Raw genomic sequence first — 17,599 nt, forward strand, 5'->3', positions numbered from 1 at the left:
CTTGCGAAATTGTATGTTCACAAAGTAGTAGCCACACGTTGGCATTGAAAGTGTTAAGTTCTCAAAGGCATCCATTTTGTATATTACCCTCTTTTAGTTTGAATCTGCAGCAGTGTTGTAATGGATCTCAGCTGTACTACTGAGCTGTGTTGCCGTTGGAGGACTGTATGCCCTGAAACCAATTTGATGTTTATTCTACAAAATAAATCCCCCTTTCAAACAACTCGTGTGGTTCTTTAGGCTGAGCAGTACGGCAAGGGTCCCTCTCCTCCAGTTAGAGACAGCATACATGTGGTTACATGATACATGGATGAAGGCTTATTGTGACCTGTTCGACTCCTCGAGACCATCACTTTCAATTCAAACACAAAATGTCTCGTTTTCAATCGCTCGACAACACCCACAGTACAGAAATGTGCATTAATGATCAACAAAATGAGAATACGTTAAAAAAAAAAAAAAAAAAAAGATGTAAAGCTGGTAGATTCGTATCTCAGAGGAACGGGAAATTAAAACAAGGTAAAGGCAATCATCTAAATAAAGCTGAATCAATAACGGATAACGACATAGAACGTCTGTACAGAACTGAAACACTATGTTTTAAAAAAACAACTGTACCGCTGAACCTCGTCTTCTTTAATATTAGCAACTTTGTAACTTTGATACACGTGCCGCTGACTCGTTACTTTGTCTTCTCAAGATGAAACACTTCACAATACATGTACATAAAACACTTTGGTACTTTCTAGAACATTATACGCTCCGAAAGAAAAAACAAAATCTCATTCCCAGTCTGACAGAGCCACCTGCTGGAGATATATAGATAATCGCTAATTGCTTTCAATACCTGTGTTTTTAACTTTGACTATAACATCAGGGGAGAGCGCGAACGCGATTGCAGCCCTGCTTGTAAATCTGCTTGTATGTGGTTTTATGTTGTCTAATTAAAGTGTTTGTCTGCCAAGATATGATTTAAGGGGCTTAGTGGTCAGGTGGTTAAAGAAAAGCTCTTGTTACCGGGAGGTTCCTGGTTCAATCCCAGCTCAGCCACTGGCTCATTGTGTGTGACCCTGTCCCTGAGCAAGTCCCTTAACCTCCTTGTGCTCCTTCCTTCAAATGAGATGTAAAACCCAGGTCCTATTGTAAGTGACTCTGCAGCAGCAGCAGCAGCAGCAGCAGTTGTGATGCACAGTTTATCTGAATAAAAAACATCAACTAAATAAATAAAACTGATAAGCTCGAAAATGATTTCCAATTATTTAAAATAAAAATAAAAACTTTGATACAGACACTGCTGAGTCTTTACTTTTAGTCTTGTCAATAAAAAATAACGAAACATGGAAATAGATGTGCAGGAACCACGTAGCTATTTATTTGACAGTCAGAAAGCTAAAAACATTGAGCTCCTTTTAAAGAAAACCTGACTCCCTGTGTGACGAAGCCGCCTGCCGGAGAGTTGTTGAACAACTAGTGAGTGAGTTCCTTCCTCCGACGGGTTCGTGTTTGTTTCTGTCTTTGACCATAGTTTCAGGGGAGAGCGCGAACGCAGTCCCCCACTACCAGAAATTATGCAGTCGAGATTCCCGCATTTGGGGAATTCGCAGGGGTCAGCACAGCCGGAGTGCAATGGCCGAGCCTCGCCCTGGGTGAACCACCTTCATGATCATGGTATCTCCCCTGCCAGGTAAGTATGAGTTGTACACATTGCGAGTCGTCACCCGTCCACAAGAGACATTTTTCAAAGAAACGGTGCCTACATCTGCAATTTAAAGAAACACTCTTTTCCTAATATAACATTTTCATTGTTATCATATCGCACTTTCCAGTCTGTTGGGTGTAATGGGTTCCTTCAGTTTTCAGTATAAGTATTTATAAATTGCATTCCCGTAATGCCTCTCGGTATATATTTGCATGCGCCTTTATCATTGGAGGACAAGATGCCAGGATTTACACAGGACGACGTCATTCGTGCAGCAGCATGTGAGATGTTCCGCAAAAGAAGCGACGGGTCTGTATACACGTCTGCGTAAACGAAATAAAAAAAAATGTAACAAATGTACGACTTTCAAAAAGAAAGCAAGCAAAACATTGGTCAAACATTTGTTAAGGTCACACATAATATAAATAAACTCGAACGAATGAACGGGTCACTAAATCCGTTCTTGGTTGATATGCTCGTTTTGTTCTCTTGTTTGGCACAATAATCTAAACACGCAGTTTGTGGCTTTAAAACATGTCTCGTTCTGTTACTATAATAAAAAGTACTTCATCAACTTTTATTTCTTTTTTTAATTAATTAAACTAACCATAACTAGCAAAACTCGTCAGTACTTTTGTCTTAACCCTGTTCACATTTGTTTGTATCGGACCGCTACTGGTAGTTTCGGCTTAGAATATAATACGATAACCCTTTCTGTCCTAACTCAGTTTTCAAAACCAGTAAAGGCTGATACAATACTTGTTCGTGTGTGGAATGGGACAATAAAAAAACAAAAAAAAGAAAACGATGTTTAGACTTACAGCTTCCAGGTTAGTAACATAAATAACAAGGGAAATAGCGCCCCCTGTCAAGCTGCAGAAAGAAAAGCTTACAGCACCTGGTATTCCCAGGCGGTCTCCCATCCAAGTACTAACCAGGCCCGACCTTGCTTAGCTTCCGAGATCAGACGAGATCGGGCGTTCTCAAGGTGGTATGGCCGTAAGCGAACGACAGTCTTGGTTTATCTCTTTCATAGTATTAAGTTAATATCATTCATGCAATGACAGGTTGGGGGAGGGATTTCCAGATCTCTAATTTGTCACAAACGTTAACATTTAAGCAGCTCTGGGCTCCACGTGTGCGGGCCCGTGTGTCCGTGTGTCTGTGTGTGTATATAGCAGCATTAAAAGTGCCATTAGATTCTTGCGAAATTGTATGTTCACAAAGTAGTAGCCACACGTTGGCATTGAAAGTGTTAAGTTCTCAAAGGCATCCATTTTGTATATTACCCTCTTTTAGTTTGAATCTGCAGCAGTGTTGTAATGGATCTCAGCTGTACTACTGAGCTGTGTTGCCGTTGGAGGACTGTATGCCCTGAAACCAATTTGATGTTTATTCTACAAAATAAATCCCCCTTTCAAACAACTCGTGTGGTTCTTTAGGCTGAGCAGTACGGCAAGGGTCCCTCTCCTCCAGTTAGAGACAGCATACATGTGGTTACATGATACATGGATGAAGGCTTATTGTGACCTGTTCGACTCCTCGAGACCATCACTTTCAATTCAAACACAAAATGTCTCGTTTTCAATCGCTCGACAACACCCACAGTACAGAAATGTGCATTAATGATCAACAAAATGAGAATACGTTAAAAAAAAAAAAAAAAAAAAGATGTAAAGCTGGTAGATTCGTATCTCAGAGGAACGGGAAATTAAAACAAGGTAAAGGCAATCATCTAAATAAAGCTGAATCAATAACGGATAACGACATAGAACGTCTGTACAGAACTGAAACACTATGTTTTAAAAAAACAACTGTACCGCTGAACCTCGTCTTCTTTAATATTAGCAACTTTGTAACTTTGATACACGTGCCGCTGACTCGTTACTTTGTCTTCTCAAGATGAAACACTTCACAATACATGTACATAAAACACTTTGGTACTTTCTAGAACATTATACGCTCCGAAAGAAAAAACAAAATCTCATTCCCAGTCTGACAGAGCCACCTGCTGGAGATATATAGATAATCGCTAATTGCTTTCAATACCTGTGTTTTTAACTTTGACTATAACATCAGGGGAGAGCGCGAACGCGATTGCAGCCCTGCTTGTAAATCTGCTTGTATGTGGTTTTATGTTGTCTAATTAAAGTGTTTGTCTGCCAAGATATGATTTAAGGGGCTTAGTGGTCAGGTGGTTAAAGAAAAGCTCTTGTTACCGGGAGGTTCCTGGTTCAATCCCAGCTCAGCCACTGGCTCATTGTGTGTGACCCTGTCCCTGAGCAAGTCCCTTAACCTCCTTGTGCTCCTTCCTTCAAATGAGATGTAAAACCCAGGTCCTATTGTAAGTGACTCTGCAGCAGCAGCAGCAGCAGCAGCAGTTGTGATGCACAGTTTATCTGAATAAAAAACATCAACTAAATAAATAAAACTGATAAGCTCGAAAATGATTTCCAATTATTTAAAATAAAAATAAAAACTTTGATACAGACACTGCTGAGTCTTTACTTTTAGTCTTGTCAATAAAAAATAACGAAACATGGAAATAGATGTGCAGGAACCACGTAGCTATTTATTTGACAGTCAGAAAGCTAAAAACATTGAGCTCCTTTTAAAGAAAACCTGACTCCCTGTGTGACGAAGCCGCCTGCCGGAGAGTTGTTGAACAACTAGTGAGTGAGTTCCTTCCTCCGACGGGTTCGTGTTTGTTTCTGTCTTTGACCATAGTTTCAGGGGAGAGCGCGAACGCAGTCCCCCACTACCAGAAATTATGCAGTCGAGATTCCCGCATTTGGGGAATTCGCAGGGGTCAGCACAGCCGGAGTGCAATGGCCGAGCCTCGCCCTGGGTGAACCACCTTCATGATCATGGTATCTCCCCTGCCAGGTAAGTATGAGTTGTACACATTGCGAGTCGTCACCCGTCCACAAGAGACATTTTTCAAAGAAACGGTGCCTACATCTGCAATTTAAAGAAACACTCTTTTCCTAATATAACATTTTCATTGTTATCATATCGCACTTTCCAGTCTGTTGGGTGTAATGGGTTCCTTCAGTTTTCAGTATAAGTATTTATAAATTGCATTCCCGTAATGCCTCTCGGTATATATTTGCATGCGCCTTTATCATTGGAGGACAAGATGCCAGGATTTACACAGGACGACGTCATTCGTGCAGCAGCATGTGAGATGTTCCGCAAAAGAAGCGACGGGTCTGTATACACGTCTGCGTAAACGAAATAAAAAAAAATGTAACAAATGTACGACTTTCAAAAAGAAAGCAAGCAAAACATTGGTCAAACATTTGTTAAGGTCACACATAATATAAATAAACTCGAACGAATGAACGGGTCACTAAATCCGTTCTTGATTGATATGCTCGTTTTGTTCTCTTGTTTGGCACAATAATCTAAACACGCAGTTTGTGGCTTTAAAACATGTCTCGTTCTGTTACTATAATAAAAAGTACTTCATCAACTTTTATTTCTTTTTTTAATTAATTAAACTAACCATAACTAGCAAAACTCGTCAGTACTTTTGTCTTAACCCTGTTCACATTTGTTTGTATCGGACCGCTACTGGTAGTTTCGGCTTAGAATATAATACGATAACCCTTTCTGTCCTAACTCAGTTTTCAAAACCAGTAAAGGCTGATACAATACTTGTTCGTGTGTGGAATGGGACAATAAAAAAACAAAAAAAAGAAAACGATGTTTAGACTTACAGCTTCCAGGTTAGTAACATAAATAACAAGGGAAATAGCGCCCCCTGTCAAGCTGCAGAAAGAAAAGCTTACAGCACCTGGTATTCCCAGGCGGTCTCCCATCCAAGTACTAACCAGGCCCGACCTTGCTTAGCTTCCGAGATCAGACGAGATCGGGCGTTCTCAAGGTGGTATGGCCGTAAGCGAACGACAGTCTTGGTTTATCTCTTTCATAGTATTAAGTTAATATCATTCATGCAATGACAGGTTGGGGGAGGGATTTCCAGATCTCTAATTTGTCACAAACGTTAACATTTAAGCAGCTCTGGGCTCCACGTGTGCGGGCCCGTGTGTCCGTGTGTCTGTGTGTGTATATAGCAGCATTAAAAGTGCCATTAGATTCTTGCGAAATTGTATGTTCACAAAGTAGTAGCCACACGTTGGCATTGAAAGTGTTAAGTTCTCAAAGGCATCCATTTTGTATATTACCCTCTTTTAGTTTGAATCTGCAGCAGTGTTGTAATGGATCTCAGCTGTACTACTGAGCTGTGTTGCCGTTGGAGGACTGTATGCCCTGAAACCAATTTGATGTTTATTCTACAAAATAAATCCCCCTTTCAAACAACTCGTGTGGTTCTTTAGGCTGAGCAGTACGGCAAGGGTCCCTCTCCTCCAGTTAGAGACAGCATACATGTGGTTACATGATACATGGATGAAGGCTTATTGTGACCTGTTCGACTCCTCGAGACCATCACTTTCAATTCAAACACAAAATGTCTCGTTTTCAATCGCTCGACAACACCCACAGTACAGAAATGTGCATTAATGATCAACAAAATGAGAATACGTTAAAAAAAAAAAAAAAAAAAAGATGTAAAGCTGGTAGATTCGTATCTCAGAGGAACGGGAAATTAAAACAAGGTAAAGGCAATCATCTAAATAAAGCTGAATCAATAACGGATAACGACATAGAACGTCTGTACAGAACTGAAACACTATGTTTTAAAAAAACAACTGTACCGCTGAACCTCGTCTTCTTTAATATTAGCAACTTTGTAACTTTGATACACGTGCCGCTGACTCGTTACTTTGTCTTCTCAAGATGAAACACTTCACAATACATGTACATAAAACACTTTGGTACTTTCTAGAACATTATACGCTCCGAAAGAAAAAACAAAATCTCATTCCCAGTCTGACAGAGCCACCTGCTGGAGATATATAGATAATCGCTAATTGCTTTCAATACCTGTGTTTTTAACTTTGACTATAACATCAGGGGAGAGCGCGAACGCGATTGCAGCCCTGCTTGTAAATCTGCTTGTATGTGGTTTTATGTTGTCTAATTAAAGTGTTTGTCTGCCAAGATATGATTTAAGGGGCTTAGTGGTCAGGTGGTTAAAGAAAAGCTCTTGTTACCGGGAGGTTCCTGGTTCAATCCCAGCTCAGCCACTGGCTCATTGTGTGTGACCCTGTCCCTGAGCAAGTCCCTTAACCTCCTTGTGCTCCTTCCTTCAAATGAGATGTAAAACCCAGGTCCTATTGTAAGTGACTCTGCAGCAGCAGCAGCAGCAGCAGCAGTTGTGATGCACAGTTTATCTGAATAAAAAACATCAACTAAATAAATAAAACTGATAAGCTCGAAAATGATTTCCAATTATTTAAAATAAAAATAAAAACTTTGATACAGACACTGCTGAGTCTTTACTTTTAGTCTTGTCAATAAAAAATAACGAAACATGGAAATAGATGTGCAGGAACCACGTAGCTATTTATTTGACAGTCAGAAAGCTAAAAACATTGAGCTCCTTTTAAAGAAAACCTGACTCCCTGTGTGACGAAGCCGCCTGCCGGAGAGTTGTTGAACAACTAGTGAGTGAGTTCCTTCCTCCGACGGGTTCGTGTTTGTTTCTGTCTTTGACCATAGTTTCAGGGGAGAGCGCGAACGCAGTCCCCCACTACCAGAAATTATGCAGTCGAGATTCCCGCATTTGGGGAATTCGCAGGGGTCAGCACAGCCGGAGTGCAATGGCCGAGCCTCGCCCTGGGTGAACCACCTTCATGATCATGGTATCTCCCCTGCCAGGTAAGTATGAGTTGTACACATTGCGAGTCGTCACCCGTCCACAAGAGACATTTTTCAAAGAAACGGTGCCTACATCTGCAATTTAAAGAAACACTCTTTTCCTAATATAACATTTTCATTGTTATCATATCGCACTTTCCAGTCTGTTGGGTGTAATGGGTTCCTTCAGTTTTCAGTATAAGTATTTATAAATTGCATTCCCGTAATGCCTCTCGGTATATATTTGCATGCGCCTTTATCATTGGAGGACAAGATGCCAGGATTTACACAGGACGACGTCATTCGTGCAGCAGCATGTGAGATGTTCCGCAAAAGAAGCGACGGGTCTGTATACACGTCTGCGTAAACGAAATAAAAAAAAATGTAACAAATGTACGACTTTCAAAAAGAAAGCAAGCAAAACATTGGTCAAACATTTGTTAAGGTCACACATAATATAAATAAACTCGAACGAATGAACGGGTCACTAAATCCGTTCTTGGTTGATATGCTCGTTTTGTTCTCTTGTTTGGCACAATAATCTAAACACGCAGTTTGTGGCTTTAAAACATGTCTCGTTCTGTTACTATAATAAAAAGTACTTCATCAACTTTTATTTCTTTTTTTAATTAATTAAACTAACCATAACTAGCAAAACTCGTCAGTACTTTTGTCTTAACCCTGTTCACATTTGTTTGTATCGGACCGCTACTGGTAGTTTCGGCTTAGAATATAATACGATAACCCTTTCTGTCCTAACTCAGTTTTCAAAACCAGTAAAGGCTGATACAATACTTGTTCGTGTGTGGAATGGGACAATAAAAAAACAAAAAAAAGAAAACGATGTTTAGACTTACAGCTTCCAGGTTAGTAACATAAATAACAAGGGAAATAGCGCCCCCTGTCAAGCTGCAGAAAGAAAAGCTTACAGCACCTGGTATTCCCAGGCGGTCTCCCATCCAAGTACTAACCAGGCCCGACCTTGCTTAGCTTCCGAGATCAGACGAGATCGGGCGTTCTCAAGGTGGTATGGCCGTAAGCGAACGACAGTCTTGGTTTATCTCTTTCATAGTATTAAGTTAATATCATTCATGCAATGACAGGTTGGGGGAGGGATTTCCAGATCTCTAATTTGTCACAAACGTTAACATTTAAGCAGCTCTGGGCTCCACGTGTGCGGGCCCGTGTGTCCGTGTGTCTGTGTGTGTATATAGCAGCATTAAAAGTGCCATTAGATTCTTGCGAAATTGTATGTTCACAAAGTAGTAGCCACACGTTGGCATTGAAAGTGTTAAGTTCTCAAAGGCATCCATTTTGTATATTACCCTCTTTTAGTTTGAATCTGCAGCAGTGTTGTAATGGATCTCAGCTGTACTACTGAGCTGTGTTGCCGTTGGAGGACTGTATGCCCTGAAACCAATTTGATGTTTATTCTACAAAATAAATCCCCCTTTCAAACAACTCGTGTGGTTCTTTAGGCTGAGCAGTACGGCAAGGGTCCCTCTCCTCCAGTTAGAGACAGCATACATGTGGTTACATGATACATGGATGAAGGCTTATTGTGACCTGTTCGACTCCTCGAGACCATCACTTTCAATTCAAACACAAAATGTCTCGTTTTCAATCGCTCGACAACACCCACAGTACAGAAATGTGCATTAATGATCAACAAAATGAGAATACGTTAAAAAAAAAAAAAAAAAAAAGATGTAAAGCTGGTAGATTCGTATCTCAGAGGAACGGGAAATTAAAACAAGGTAAAGGCAATCATCTAAATAAAGCTGAATCAATAACGGATAACGACATAGAACGTCTGTACAGAACTGAAACACTATGTTTTAAAAAAACAACTGTACCGCTGAACCTCGTCTTCTTTAATATTAGCAACTTTGTAACTTTGATACACGTGCCGCTGACTCGTTACTTTGTCTTCTCAAGATGAAACACTTCACAATACATGTACATAAAACACTTTGGTACTTTCTAGAACATTATACGCTCCGAAAGAAAAAACAAAATCTCATTCCCAGTCTGACAGAGCCACCTGCTGGAGATATATAGATAATCGCTAATTGCTTTCAATACCTGTGTTTTTAACTTTGACTATAACATCAGGGGAGAGCGCGAACGCGATTGCAGCCCTGCTTGTAAATCTGCTTGTATGTGGTTTTATGTTGTCTAATTAAAGTGTTTGTCTGCCAAGATATGATTTAAGGGGCTTAGTGGTCAGGTGGTTAAAGAAAAGCTCTTGTTACCGGGAGGTTCCTGGTTCAATCCCAGCTCAGCCACTGGCTCATTGTGTGTGACCCTGTCCCTGAGCAAGTCCCTTAACCTCCTTGTGCTCCTTCCTTCAAATGAGATGTAAAACCCAGGTCCTATTGTAAGTGACTCTGCAGCAGCAGCAGCAGCAGCAGCAGTTGTGATGCACAGTTTATCTGAATAAAAAACATCAACTAAATAAATAAAACTGATAAGCTCGAAAATGATTTCCAATTATTTAAAATAAAAATAAAAACTTTGATACAGACACTGCTGAGTCTTTACTTTTAGTCTTGTCAATAAAAAATAACGAAACATGGAAATAGATGTGCAGGAACCACGTAGCTATTTATTTGACAGTCAGAAAGCTAAAAACATTGAGCTCCTTTTAAAGAAAACCTGACTCCCTGTGTGACGAAGCCGCCTGCCGGAGAGTTGTTGAACAACTAGTGAGTGAGTTCCTTCCTCCGACGGGTTCGTGTTTGTTTCTGTCTTTGACCATAGTTTCAGGGGAGAGCGCGAACGCAGTCCCCCACTACCAGAAATTATGCAGTCGAGATTCCCGCATTTGGGGAATTCGCAGGGGTCAGCACAGCCGGAGTGCAATGGCCGAGCCTCGCCCTGGGTGAACCACCTTCATGATCATGGTATCTCCCCTGCCAGGTAAGTATGAGTTGTACACATTGCGAGTCGTCACCCGTCCACAAGAGACATTTTTCAAAGAAACGGTGCCTACATCTGCAATTTAAAGAAACACTCTTTTCCTAATATAACATTTTCATTGTTATCATATCGCACTTTCCAGTCTGTTGGGTGTAATGGGTTCCTTCAGTTTTCAGTATAAGTATTTATAAATTGCATTCCCGTAATGCCTCTCGGTATATATTTGCATGCGCCTTTATCATTGGAGGACAAGATGCCAGGATTTACACAGGACGACGTCATTCGTGCAGCAGCATGTGAGATGTTCCGCAAAAGAAGCGACGGGTCTGTATACACGTCTGCGTAAACGAAATAAAAAAAAATGTAACAAATGTACGACTTTCAAAAAGAAAGCAAGCAAAACATTGGTCAAACATTTGTTAAGGTCACACATAATATAAATAAACTCGAACGAATGAACGGGTCACTAAATCCGTTCTTGGTTGATATGCTCGTTTTGTTCTCTTGTTTGGCACAATAATCTAAACACGCAGTTTGTGGCTTTAAAACATGTCTCGTTCTGTTACTATAATAAAAAGTACTTCATCAACTTTTATTTCTTTTTTTAATTAATTAAACTAACCATAACTAGCAAAACTCGTCAGTACTTTTGTCTTAACCCTGTTCACATTTGTTTGTATCGGACCGCTACTGGTAGTTTCGGCTTAGAATATAATACGATAACCCTTTCTGTCCTAACTCAGTTTTCAAAACCAGTAAAGGCTGATACAATACTTGTTCGTGTGTGGAATGGGACAATAAAAAAACAAAAAAAAGAAAACGATGTTTAGACTTACAGCTTCCAGGTTAGTAACATAAATAACAAGGGAAATAGCGCCCCCTGTCAAGCTGCAGAAAGAAAAGCTTACAGCACCTGGTATTCCCAGGCGGTCTCCCATCCAAGTACTAACCAGGCCCGACCTTGCTTAGCTTCCGAGATCAGACGAGATCGGGCGTTCTCAAGGTGGTATGGCCGTAAGCGAACGACAGTCTTGGTTTATCTCTTTCATAGTATTAAGTTAATATCATTCATGCAATGACAGGTTGGGGGAGGGATTTCCAGATCTCTAATTTGTCACAAACGTTAACATTTAAGCAGCTCTGGGCTCCACGTGTGCGGGCCCGTGTGTCCGTGTGTCTGTGTGTGTATATAGCAGCATTAAAAGTGCCATTAGATTCTTGCGAAATTGTATGTTCACAAAGTAGTAGCCACACGTTGGCATTGAAAGTGTTAAGTTCTCAAAGGCATCCATTTTGTATATTACCCTCTTTTAGTTTGAATCTGCAGGAGTGTTGTAATGGATCTCAGCTGTACTACTGAGCTGTGTTGCCGTTGGAGGACTGTATGCCCTGAAACCAATTTGATGTTTATTCTACAAAATAAATCCCCCTTTCAAACAACTCGTGTGGTTCTTTAGGCTGAGCAGTACGGCAAGGGTCCCTCTCCTCCAGTTAGAGACAGCATACATGTGGTTACATGATACATGGATGAAGGCTTATTGTGACCTGTTCGACTCCTCGAGACCATCACTTTCAATTCAAACACAAAATGTCTCGTTTTCAATCGCTCGACAACACCCACAGTACAGAAATGTGCATTAATGATCAACAAAATGAGAATACGTTAAAAAAAAAAAAAAAAAAAAGATGTAAAGCTGGTAGATTCGTATCTCAGAGGAACGGGAAATTAAAACAAGGTAAAGGCAATCATCTAAATAAAGCTGAATCAATAACGGATAACGACATAGAACGTCTGTACAGAACTGAAACACTATGTTTTAAAAAAACAACTGTACCGCTGAACCTCGTCTTCTTTAATATTAGCAACTTTGTAACTTTGATACACGTGCCGCTGACTCGTTACTTTGTCTTCTCAAGATGAAACACTTCACAATACATGTACATAAAACACTTTGGTACTTTCTAGAACATTATACGCTCCGAAAGAAAAAACAAAATCTCATTCCCAGTCTGACAGAGCCACCTGCTGGAGATATATAGATAATCGCTAATTGCTTTCAATACCTGTGTTTTTAACTTTGACTATAACATCAGGGGAGAGCGCGAACGCGATTGCAGCCCTGCTTGTAAATCTGCTTGTATGTGGTTTTATGTTGTCTAATTAAAGTGTTTGTCTGCCAAGATATGATTTAAGGGGCTTAGTGGTCAGGTGGTTAAAGAAAAGCTCTTGTTACCGGGAGGTTCCTGGTTCAATCCCAGCTCAGCCACTGGCTCATTGTGTGTGACCCTGTCCCTGAGCAAGTCCCTTAACCTCCTTGTGCTCCTTCCTTCAAATGAGATGTAAAACCCAGGTCCTATTGTAAGTGACTCTGCAGCAGCAGCAGCAGCAGCAGCAGTTGTGATGCACAGTTTATCTGAATAAAAAACATCAACTAAATAAATAAAACTGATAAGCTCGAAAATGATTTCCAATTATTTAAAATAAAAATAAAAACTTTGATACAGACACTGCTGAGTCTTTACTTTTAGTCTTGTCAATAAAAAATAACGAAACATGGAAATAGATGTGCAGGAACCACGTAGCTATTTATTTGACAGTCAGAAAGCTAAAAACATTGAGCTCCTTTTAAAGAAAACCTGACTCCCTGTGTGACGAAGCCGCCTGCCGGAGAGTTGTTGAACAACTAGTGAGTGAGTTCCTTCCTCCGACGGGTTCGTGTTTGTTTCTGTCTTTGACCATAGTTTCAGGGGAGAGCGCGAACGCAGTCCCCCACTACCAGAAATTATGCAGTCGAGATTCCCGCATTTGGGGAATTCGCAGGGGTCAGCACAGCCGGAGTGCAATGGCCGAGCCTCGCCCTGGGTGAACCACCTTCATGATCATGGTATCTCCCCTGCCAGGTAAGTATGAGTTGTACACATTGCGAGTCGTCACCCGTCCACAAGAGACATTTTTCAAAGAAACGGTGCCTACATCTGCAATTTAAAGAAACACTCTTTTCCTAATATAACATTTTCATTGTTATCATATCGCACTTTCCAGTCTGTTGGGTGTAATGGGTTCCTTCAGTTTTCAGTATAAGTATTTATAAATTGCATTCCCGTAATGCCTCTCGGTATATATTTGCATGCGCCTTTATCATTGGAGGACAAGATGCCAGGATTTACACAGGACGACGTCATTCGTGCAGCAGCATGTGAGATGTTCCGCAAAAGAAGCGACGGGTCTGTATACACGTCTGCGTAAACGAAATAAAAAAAAATGTAACAAATGTACGACTTTCAAAAAGAAAGCAAGCAAAACATTGGTCAAACATTTGTTAAGGTCACACATAATATAAATAAACTCGAACGAATGAACGGGTCACTAAATCCGTTCTTGATTGATATGCTCGTTTTGTTCTCTTGTTTGGCACAATAATCTAAACACGCAGTTTGTGGCTTTAAAACATGTCTCGTTCTGTTACTATAATAAAAAGTACTTCATCAACTTTTATTTCTTTTTTTAATTAATTAAACTAACCATAACTAGCAAAACTCGTCAGTACTTTTGTCTTAACCCTGTTCACATTTGTTTGTATCGGACCGCTACTGGTAGTTTCGGCTTAGAATATAATACGATAACCCTTTCTGTCCTAACTCAGTTTTCAAAACCAGTAAAGGCTGATACAATACTTGTTCGTGTGTGGAATGGGACAATAAAAAAACAAAAAAAAGAAAACGATGTTTAGACTTACAGCTTCCAGGTTAGTAACATAAATAACAAGGGAAATAGCGCCCCCTGTCAAGCTGCAGAAAGAAAAGCTTACAGCACCTGGTATTCCCAGGCGGTCTCCCATCCAAGTACTAACCAGGCCCGACCTTGCTTAGCTTCCGAGATCAGACGAGATCGGGCGTTCTCAAGGTGGTATGGCCGTAAGCGAACGACAGTCTTGGTTTATCTCTTTCATAGTATTAAGTTAATATCATTCATGCAATGACAGGTTGGGGGAGGGATTTCCAGATCTCTAATTTGTCACAAACGTTAACATTTAAGCAGCTCTGGGCTCCACGTGTGCGGGCCCGTGTGTCCGTGTGTCTGTGTGTGTATATAGCAGCATTAAAAGTGCCATTAGATTCTTGCGAAATTGTATGTTCACAAAGTAGTAGCCACACGTTGGCATTGAAAGTGTTAAGTTCTCAAAGGCATCCATTTTGTATATTACCCTCTTTTAGTTTGAATCTGCAGCAGTGTTGTAATGGATCTCAGCTGTACTACTGAGCTGTGTTGCCGTTGGAGGACTGTATGCCCTGAAACCAATTTGATGTTTATTCTACAAAATAAATCCCCCTTTCAAACAACTCGTGTGGTTCTTTAGGCTGAGCAGTACGGCAAGGGTCCCTCTCCTCCAGTTAGAGACAGCATACATGTGGTTACATGATACATGGATGAAGGCTTATTGTGACCTGTTCGACTCCTCGAGACCATCACTTTCAATTCAAACACAAAATGTCTCGTTTTCAATCGCTCGACAACACCCACAGTACAGAAATGTGCATTAATGATCAACAAAATGAGAATACGTTAAAAAAAAAAAAAAAAAAAAGATGTAAAGCTGGTAGATTCGTATCTCAGAGGAACGGGAAATTAAAACAAGGTAAAGGCAATCATCTAAATAAAGCTGAATCAATAACGGATAACGACATAGAACGTCTGTACAGAACTGAAACACTATGTTTTAAAAAAACAACTGTACCGCTGAACCTCGTCTTCTTTAATATTAGCAACTTTGTAACTTTGATACACGTGCCGCTGACTCGTTACTTTGTCTTCTCAAGATGAAACACTTCACAATACATGTACATAAAACACTTTGGTACTTTCTAGAACATTATACGCTCCGAAAGAAAAAACAAAATCTCATTCCCAGTCTGACAGAGCCACCTGCTGGAGATATATAGATAATCGCTAATTGCTTTCAATACCTGTGTTTTTAACTTTGACTATAACATCAGGGGAGAGCGCGAACGCGATTGCAGCCCTGCTTGTAAATCTGCTTGTATGTGGTTTTATGTTGTCTAATTAAAGTGTTTGTCTGCCAAGATATGATTTAAGGGGCTTAGTGGTCAGGTGGTTAAAGAAAAGCTCTTGTTACCGGGAGGTTCCTGGTTCAATCCCAGCTCAGCCACTGGCTCATTGTGTGTGACCCTGTCCCTGAGCAAGTCCCTTAACCTCCTTGTGCTCCTTCCTTCAAATGAGATGTAAAACCCAGGTCCTATTGTAAGTGACTCTGCAGCAGCAGCAGCAGCAGCAGCAGTTGTGATGCACAGTTTATCTGAATAAAAAACATCAACTAAATAAATAAAACTGATAAGCTCGAAAATGATTTCCAATTATTTAAAATAAAAATAAAAACTTTGATACAGACACTGCTGAGTCTTTACTTTTAGTCTTGTCAATAAAAAATAACGAAACATGGAAATAGATGTGCAGGAACCACGTAGCTATTTATTTGACAGTCAGAAAGCTAAAAACATTGAGCTCCTTTTAAAGAAAACCTGACTCCCTGTGTGACGAAGCCGCCTGCCGGAGAGTTGTTGAACAACTAGTGAGTGAGTTCCTTCCTCCGACGGGTTCGTGTTTGTTTCTGTCTTTGACCATAGTTTCAGGGGAGAGCGCGAACGCAGTCCCCCACTACCAGAAATTATGCAGTCGAGATTCCCGCATTTGGGGAATTCGCAGGGGTCAGCACAGCCGGAGTGCAATGGCCGAGCCTCGCCCTGGGTGAACCACCTTCATGATCATGGTATCTCCCCTGCCAGGTAAGTATGAGTTATACACATTGCGAGTCGTCACCCGTCCACAAGAGACATTTTTCAAAGAAACGGTGCCTACATCTGCAATTTAAAGAAACACTCTTTTCCTAATATAACATTTTCATTGTTATCATATCGCACTTTCCAGTCTGTTGGGTGTAATGGGTTCCTTCAGTTTTCAGTATAAGTATTTATAAATTGCATTCCCGTAATGCCTCTCGGTATATATTTGCATGCGCCTTTATCATTGGAGGACAAGATGCCAGGATTTACACAGGACGACGTCATTCGTGCAGCAGCATGTGAGATGTTCCGCAAAAGAAGCGACGGGTCTGTATACACGTCTGCGTAAACGAAATAAAAAAAAATGTAACAAATGTACGACTTTCAAAAAGAAAGCAAGCAAAACATTGGTCAAACATTTGTTAAGGTCACACATAATATAAATAAACTCGAACGAATGAACGGGTCACTAAATCCGTTCTTGGTTGATATGCTCGTTTTGTTCTCTTGTTTGGCACAATAATCTAAACACGCAGTTTGTGGCTTTAAAACATGTCTCGTTCTGTTACTATAATAAAAAGTACTTCATCAACTTTTATTTCTTTTTTTAATTAATTAAACTAACCATAACTAGCAAAACTCGTCAGTACTTTTGTCTTAACCCTGTTCACATTTGTTTGTATCGGACCGCTACTGGTAGTTTCGGCTTAGAATATAATACGATAACCCTTTCTGTCCTAACTCAGTTTTCAAAACCAGTAAAGGCTGATACAATACTTGTTCGTGTGTGGAATGGGACAATAAAAAAACAAAAAAAAGAAAACGATGTTTAGACTTACAGCTTCCAGGTTAGTAACATAAATAACAAGGGAAATAGCGCCCCCTGTCAAGCTGCAGAAAGAAAAGCTTACAGCACCTGGTATTCCCAGGCGGTCTCCCATCCAAGTACTAACCAGGCCCGACCTTGCTTAGCTTCCGAGATCAGACGAGATCGGGCGTTCTCAAGGTGGTATGGCCGTAAGCGAACGACAGTCTTGGTTTATCTCTTTCATAGTATTAAGTTAATATCATTCATGCAATGACAGGTTGGGGGAGGGATTTCCAGATCTCTAATTTGTCACAAACGTTAACATTTAAGCAGCTCTGGGCTCCACGTGTGCGGGCCCGTGTGTCCGTGTGTCTGTGTGTGTATATAGCAGCATTAAAAGTGCCATTAGATTCTTGCGAAATTGTATGTTCACAAAGTAGTAGCCACACGTTGGCATTGAAAGTGTTAAGTTCTCAAAGGCATCCATTTTGTATATTACCCTCTTTTAGTTTGAATCTGCAGCAGTGTTGTAATGGATCTCAGCTGTACTACTGAGCTGTGTTGCCGTTGGAGGACTGTATGCCCTGAAACCAATTTGATGTTTA

The 17,599-nt window shown here is 40.5% G+C and overlaps 12 non-coding genes across 12 annotated transcripts; all 12 read right to left on the bottom strand.

The window, feature by feature from the left end:
• Window positions 1-1,528: 1,528 nt before the first annotated feature.
• LOC131734192 (U1 spliceosomal RNA) lies at window positions 1,529-1,692 on the bottom strand. The gene has a single exon (XR_009326830.1). It is a non-coding gene; the product is annotated as a U1 spliceosomal RNA (small nuclear RNA).
• Window positions 1,693-2,585: 893 nt separating this feature from the next.
• LOC131734179 (5S ribosomal RNA) lies at window positions 2,586-2,704 on the bottom strand. The gene has a single exon (XR_009326817.1). It is a non-coding gene; the product is annotated as a 5S ribosomal RNA (ribosomal RNA).
• Window positions 2,705-4,429: 1,725 nt separating this feature from the next.
• Window positions 4,430-4,593, bottom strand: LOC131734193 (U1 spliceosomal RNA). Its single transcript, XR_009326831.1, has one exon. It is a non-coding gene; the product is annotated as a U1 spliceosomal RNA (small nuclear RNA).
• Window positions 4,594-5,486: 893 nt separating this feature from the next.
• LOC131734190 (5S ribosomal RNA) lies at window positions 5,487-5,605 on the bottom strand. Its single transcript, XR_009326828.1, has one exon. It is a non-coding gene; the product is annotated as a 5S ribosomal RNA (ribosomal RNA).
• A 1,725-nt stretch (window positions 5,606-7,330) lies between these two features.
• Window positions 7,331-7,494, bottom strand: LOC131734194 (U1 spliceosomal RNA). The gene has a single exon (XR_009326832.1). It is a non-coding gene; the product is annotated as a U1 spliceosomal RNA (small nuclear RNA).
• An 893-nt stretch (window positions 7,495-8,387) lies between these two features.
• On the bottom strand, window positions 8,388-8,506 carry LOC131734201 (5S ribosomal RNA). Its single transcript, XR_009326839.1, has one exon. It is a non-coding gene; the product is annotated as a 5S ribosomal RNA (ribosomal RNA).
• Window positions 8,507-10,231: 1,725 nt separating this feature from the next.
• Window positions 10,232-10,395, bottom strand: LOC131734195 (U1 spliceosomal RNA). The gene has a single exon (XR_009326833.1). It is a non-coding gene; the product is annotated as a U1 spliceosomal RNA (small nuclear RNA).
• Window positions 10,396-11,288: 893 nt separating this feature from the next.
• LOC131734210 (5S ribosomal RNA) lies at window positions 11,289-11,407 on the bottom strand. Its single transcript, XR_009326848.1, has one exon. It is a non-coding gene; the product is annotated as a 5S ribosomal RNA (ribosomal RNA).
• A 1,725-nt stretch (window positions 11,408-13,132) lies between these two features.
• Window positions 13,133-13,296, bottom strand: LOC131734196 (U1 spliceosomal RNA). Its single transcript, XR_009326834.1, has one exon. It is a non-coding gene; the product is annotated as a U1 spliceosomal RNA (small nuclear RNA).
• Window positions 13,297-14,189: 893 nt separating this feature from the next.
• LOC131734211 (5S ribosomal RNA) lies at window positions 14,190-14,308 on the bottom strand. Its single transcript, XR_009326849.1, has one exon. It is a non-coding gene; the product is annotated as a 5S ribosomal RNA (ribosomal RNA).
• A 1,725-nt stretch (window positions 14,309-16,033) lies between these two features.
• On the bottom strand, window positions 16,034-16,197 carry LOC131734197 (U1 spliceosomal RNA). Its single transcript, XR_009326835.1, has one exon. It is a non-coding gene; the product is annotated as a U1 spliceosomal RNA (small nuclear RNA).
• Window positions 16,198-17,090: 893 nt separating this feature from the next.
• On the bottom strand, window positions 17,091-17,209 carry LOC131734180 (5S ribosomal RNA). Its single transcript, XR_009326818.1, has one exon. It is a non-coding gene; the product is annotated as a 5S ribosomal RNA (ribosomal RNA).
• Between the last annotated feature and the right edge of the window lie 390 nt (window positions 17,210-17,599).

Source organism: Acipenser ruthenus, unplaced genomic scaffold (genome assembly GCF_902713425.1).
Source record: "Acipenser ruthenus unplaced genomic scaffold, fAciRut3.2 maternal haplotype, whole genome shotgun sequence".
Classification (NCBI taxonomy): Eukaryota; Metazoa; Chordata; class Actinopteri; order Acipenseriformes; family Acipenseridae; genus Acipenser; species Acipenser ruthenus.